Source organism: Lissotriton vulgaris, chromosome 1_1 (genome assembly GCF_964263255.1).
Source record: "Lissotriton vulgaris chromosome 1_1, aLisVul1.2, whole genome shotgun sequence".
Classification (NCBI taxonomy): domain Eukaryota; kingdom Metazoa; phylum Chordata; class Amphibia; order Caudata; family Salamandridae; genus Lissotriton; species Lissotriton vulgaris.
This window is the reverse complement of record NC_141685.1, coordinates 250,775,518-250,781,350: the sequence shown is the minus strand read 5'-3', so window position 1 is coordinate 250,781,350 and position 5,833 is coordinate 250,775,518. Positions and strand designations below refer to the sequence as shown.

The window sequence follows — 5,833 nt, the reverse complement described above, 5'->3', positions numbered from 1 at the left end:
TTTTACGCCGCCGGTGCATCACTTTTTGGGACACACCAGTGGCGTAAAAAATGTGCCTTGTTGCACCATATTTACAAAGTGACGCATCTAGGTAGATGCGTCACTTTGTAAACCCCTGCGCCACATTATACCTGCGCCCGGTATAATGTATGCAAGGGGGGCGTATTGACGCAAGGAAGGGTCGTAGAAGTGACGCAGTGAAATCTATGAGATTTCACTGCGTCACTTTTAGGAAGCCGTTGCGTCAAAATCTTGCGCCTGCATCACAACAGGCGTAAGACTGACGCAGGCCGTTTCACATGGGGCTTGCCCCATGTGAAAGGACGCATTGCTGGAGTTGCGTCACTTTTGTGACACACTCCAGCAATGCATCAATTTTGTGATTACAGATACGTCAGAAATACTGACGTATCTGTAACTCCTTGCGACATGATGCGTCATACATTAAATATGACGCATCAGGAATGTCGCAAGGAGTGCGCACTGAGAAGTGACGCATCGCTGCTTTCACGCAGCGATGCGTCATTTCTCATAAATGAGGCCCCCTGTATGGATGTCAGCAGAGACCAGGAGAATGAAAACAGGAAGGGAGGGGATATGTTAGAGATACAGGTGCTCCACTGCTTAAGACCTAGAGTAAATGGAAGCAAATAACAAATACAAATGGCGCCCTGCTCAATACCTAGAATAATATAAAACAAATGAAGTGAAAAATAAAAGTACCTCAGGTCCCACCGAGATTTGAACTCGGATCGCTGGATTCAGAGTCCAGAGTGCTAACCATTACACCATGGAACCAGCTGGTCGCAGTACTGTCACTTTTCAATCAAATTCTGACTTTCTATTGGTCAACAGCGTATGTTAAACGTCCAATCAAAGAAGTCTATTTCACAATTAAATCCTTAAAACACCGTACACGAAACTTTGAATTAACCAAGACATGGAAAATGACACATTGATGCTTTAACTGTCCTTTGGGACAGCGCTTTAAGTTGCTTTAAGTGTTGGTGTAAAGAGGAGAAACGGCGCACACAGGAGCTGCCCCCACAGAGGAGAGGAAACAGGAACTTCATAAATCCTCATCTCCTATAAATCAACACAGCGGGTTATTAATGTCACAACACAGACTCTAAAAGCGCCTCTTCCATAGCACGGGCGGAGCAGGAAAGAAACGAGCATTTCACACGGTGAGAGCACAGGAAACGGGTGCCTTCGTTTTATGCCACGCGCAATTTATATATAATCTGTACACTTTGTTGTGTGATTAAAGGCAAACATCGAATAGCCCTTCATAGTATCGATCTGCGCTTTTTCACTCCAGTTCTTTAATACTACATCAGCTGTGCAGCAAGGGCTGGGGCGGGAACAGGAGCCGAGGGGTCGGGGTAAACCCCAAAGGGCTTTAGACTGATAGAAGGGAAGAGACGCAAGTGAGAGTTATTTGGACTTTCAGAGCCATTTTGGTTTGGATGGAATCAAATACTTTTCTAATGTTGCAACAACAAAAAATGTACTTCCCATACCGGGAGTCGAACCCGGGCCGCCTGGGTGAAAACCAGGAATCCTAACCGCTAGACCATATGGGAGGCTGTCTGCAGAGGACGCAGTCTGTTTAACATCTGTCCTGTCAGACTGCGGGTTGTACGTTTACAGTCACACTGCCACCCATCAGGGTCTGGCCATGAATGGGGTCACAGACCCCCCACCCTCCCCCCCTGCACTCCTGACAAACCAGAAGGAATGAGGGGTCAAGATTTGTGCCACAACCTGCTCATGTCTCATTATTTACAACCCTGGGCCTTCTCCAGACCCAGAGCCCAGGACCAGAGGACAGCAGCAGCCCCCACACTGCCTCTTACTGCCTCTCCCCCCCCAGCCAGACAAAGCCACGCCCCTCTCCCCAGGACCCCCTTCACTCCTGTGTCTCCTCACCAGGCTGAGGGCCCCACAGACCCCTCTGCAGTTACCCTCCAGCTGCTTCCTTGAGCCCCCCCTCCCCCGGCACCTGTCACAGGCCCCAGGCTGACTTGGAGGGTGGGGGTGGGGGTGGGGGTGCTCCGGTTACACCCCCTCTCCCCCTCCTATCAGCACCGACCCCAGTCCTGACACTCGATTGGTTCACACAGAGGAGGGAGGACCAGCTCAGGTCACCCTGGCTTCTTCCCAGGTATCTTCAGATGCTCAGAGTGACCGCCAGGGGGCAGCACCGCCACAGCACTCACAGCCCACAGGGCCCTGGAGCAGCAATGGGGCATCAGCAGCCTTGACAGGGGCAGACCCCGAATAATCCCGCACGGCATTCTGGGAGAGTGGGGGAGGAGCCTCTGCGGTGTGTGTTTACAAAAGTAAACATCTGGGGTCAAAAGCAATAAACACACATTTGTAGGCATTCTCTGCTGTGTAGTTCCCTTTTCACATCATGCCAATTTAAAAGAACCGAGTGGAAAAACTTTTACATATAGATCGGATACGACTGCAGCCTGGGCAGGGAGATAAAACACTCAGAAGTACAAATGTTTCCATGTTTATTCATGTCAAATGTAAACAAGTTATAAATCAAAATATACATCTATGTTTACACCGGATGTAAAAAGTGTGCACTGATAGGGTCAGGGTGCAGTTTCTTTCCCCCATTTGTTCCTTTCATAAATATGGGTCCCCAGTAAGCCTTCGGCTCCTCTGTCTTGTTATTCAGAGTCAGGTGTTAAAAGGGGGGCCTGGTCCCTAGTTTGAGGGCCCAGAGTACGGAGGCCCCGGGGCACCGGAAGTAAACACCCCCCCCTTGATACAACTATGGCCCGATATGACCCCTCAGACTGGATCCCTGTCAGGCTTCTTTTACAGAGGAGGTGGGACTGACGTGGAGACGAGGCTGCGGGGAGGGGGGAGAAAGGGGGGAGAAAGGGGGGGCGGGGGGGGGTTGGAAGGGCTGACAATGGCTCAGCATTTCAACCCAGTCTCCTCCTATTATCATCTTTGTTACACCCACAGCATATAAGAGCTCTGATAGGTCAGAGGGGGCACCCCTCTAGTCTCCTTCTGGTGTTTAAACAGATCCTTTTACAAGGACCAGCCCCTGAAGTTTAAGTAAAACCAACCCCTGGTGCCCCCTGGGGTCTGAGGGTGTTTCACAGACAGGGACTCGCTGACGTTGGCGACCCCCAGTGACTGAATTACCTTTACCAACATCACAGCCCAGAAACATATAATGTAATGTAGCATCGGATGAAGTTTGGCATTTATATAACTAGATAACCTAACCCCATTATTAACTTGTGGATCCCATGGTGATTACCATTTTTAAAATTAAAATGCAGGAACCGCAAAAACACATTTAAGTATTTAATGCTACAAAGAACATCCGAACCCAAAAAATTAACTCTTAAAACACCATAACACATGTTACCCAGGATGTACAGCAATAATGTATCCAAAAGTAAACACGAAACACCCTAAATAAATAAATAAACATATATAACTCTGATCCAATACCAGGAAACCTACGGTGTTTGAGCGCTACATGTATATAGATATAACTAGATAACATAACCCCTTTATTAACTTTTGGATCCCAAAATAATAAATGTAAATATATCATGAAAATCAGTCAGAGCTCAGCCGTTTCCCTGTTAGTTAAATATCTGTCGGTTTTGCAGCTTTTTCAAGTGATTACACACAGAATATTTTCTAGTTGGGTACAGTCCGGAACCACTCCTCATGTGATATAGCGCCTTGTCATCCCCTCCCTTCCTAGCCTTCGATAGCTCAGTTGGTAGAGCGGAGGACTGTAGTGGAGTGACTGACATCCTTAGGTCGCTGGGAAGGATTTTTGCAAACTCTTCACTTTTTTCCCCTCTGCTTCACGATGGAAAGCGCCTCTTTCTCGGACCCTCACACGCCGGGGCTTTTCCTGCCTCCCCTCTTCACCTTTACAGCCCAGCTCTCTCCTCCGGCGGGGGCGAGGGGGGTGGTGTCTCCCGCCCCCCTCCCTGTGTGCAGCCCCCGCTGCAATGCCCCCTCATCAGACAGAGCCAGGGGCCCCTGGGCTGAAGAGCCAGTCCGGGGCCCCGTCTGAAGCAGCCCTGGGAGCTGGTTGTGGGGACTCTGGCATCAGGGGATGCTGCTGAGAGCGTCTGCTAGGAGGCGAGAGGGTTGCTGTGAGGTGTGAGGGAGGAGTGTGTTTGTGTGTGTATGGGGGGAGAGAGTGTGTGTGTGTTTGTTGAGCCCGCGGCCCCCTGTGTTGGTGTCAAGGAGTTGATAAATGGCACGAACCGGTAGCATATCGGGGAGAGGCGGCTTGAAGGGCACATGAGGAGCGGCTCAGCAGGTCGAGCTTCATCGGTTCCTCGTTAGTATAGTGGTCAGTATCCCCGCCTGTCACGCGGGAGACCGGGGTTCAATTCCCCGACGGGGAGGACTCATTTTTTTAAAGTAAGCAAACGTTTTGACGATAGAAAACCTTTTTTAAATGCAATTTATAAAGTTATACTGATATTACAATTTGCTATTGCTTTTTATGTATGGCCACACCTTTACAAGTTTAAATATTTAGAAGTCTTTTACCTTTTGGACAGCATTTGTGTCTTTTCCTTTTAAGTAATTGAAAAAGTAAAAAGTAATTGAGGCTTATTATTTATATAAATACATATGATATTAAAATCAAAAAACGACATGGAAAATGCATTTTAACGAGTATTCTTCATGCTAAATAAATAGAATGTTGGGGGCGGGATCTGAATAGGGAATTGTTTTATCCGAAGGTGTCACTTTTATCTATTTAGGCGTAAAAGTTTAGAACTTACAGACACATTGTAAAAGTAAAAGTGTCACTGCCAGATGTGCACGCCCCACCACCCTCATCAGAGATCTTAACACAGAGAGTCCGCCTAACGCCGTACAAGTCAGAAGCCACCGAAGTCATCTGCGTCGTCCCTCAAGGATCCTCGCTGAGCCCTACCCTCTTCAACGTCTACATGAGCCCCCTCGCGGCCATCGAACGCCAACACAACCTCAACATAATCTCCTACGCCGACGACACCCAGCTGATCCTCTCCCTGACCAACGACCCCGCCGCCGCCAGAGCCAACCTGCACGATGGGATGAAGGAGTTAGCCGAGTGGATGACGCCAGCCGCCTGAAACTGAACTCAGACAAGACGGAGGTCCTCATCCTGGGCTCCACGCCCACCGCCTGGGACGACTCCTGGTGGCCCCCCGCCCTGGGCACCGCACCCAAACCGACGAACCACGCACGCAACCTGGGCTTCATCCTGGACTCCTCCCTCTCCATGACCAGACAAGTCAACGCCGTCTCCTCGGCGTGCTTCAACATCCTACGCATGCCACGGAAGATCTTCTGGTGGATCCCCACGGAGACCAGGAAGACCGTCACCCAGGCCCTCGTCACCAGCCGACTGGACTACGGCAACGCCCTCTACGCCGGAACCACCGCCAAGCTCCAGAAAAGACTTCAGCGGATCCGGAACGCCTCAGCCAGACTCATCCTCGACATCCCACGAAACAGCCACATCTCCGGACACCTGAGAGACCTGCATTGGCTCCCCGTCAACAAAAGAATCACCTTCCGTCTCCTCACCCACGCACACAAAGCCCTACACGATCAAGGCCCGAGCTACCTCAACAACCGAGTCAACTTCTACGCTCCCAAACGCCACCTCCGATCGACCAACCACGCCCTCGCCGCCGTCCCCCGCATCCGAAGAGCGACAACAGGAGGAAAGTCCTTCTCCTACCTGGCCGCCAAGACCTGGAACTCCCTCCCGACGACCTGCGCCTAACCCAAGACCACCTCTCCTTCAGGAAGAAGCTCAAGA

At 50.3% G+C, this 5,833-nt stretch overlaps 3 non-coding genes across 3 annotated transcripts; 1 reads left to right on the top strand and 2 right to left on the bottom strand.

Annotated features, from left to right (window-relative positions):
* Nucleotides 1-726: 726 nt before the first annotated feature.
* On the bottom strand, nucleotides 727-798 carry TRNAQ-CUG (transfer RNA glutamine (anticodon CUG)). Its single transcript has one exon. It is a non-coding gene; the product is annotated as a tRNA-Gln (tRNA).
* A 716-nt stretch (nucleotides 799-1,514) lies between these two features.
* TRNAE-UUC (transfer RNA glutamic acid (anticodon UUC)) lies at nucleotides 1,515-1,586 on the bottom strand. Its single transcript has one exon. It is a non-coding gene; the product is annotated as a tRNA-Glu (tRNA).
* Nucleotides 1,587-4,343: 2,757 nt separating this feature from the next.
* Nucleotides 4,344-4,415, top strand: TRNAD-GUC (transfer RNA aspartic acid (anticodon GUC)). Its single transcript has one exon. It is a non-coding gene; the product is annotated as a tRNA-Asp (tRNA).
* The last annotated feature ends 1,418 nt before the right edge of the window (nucleotides 4,416-5,833 follow it).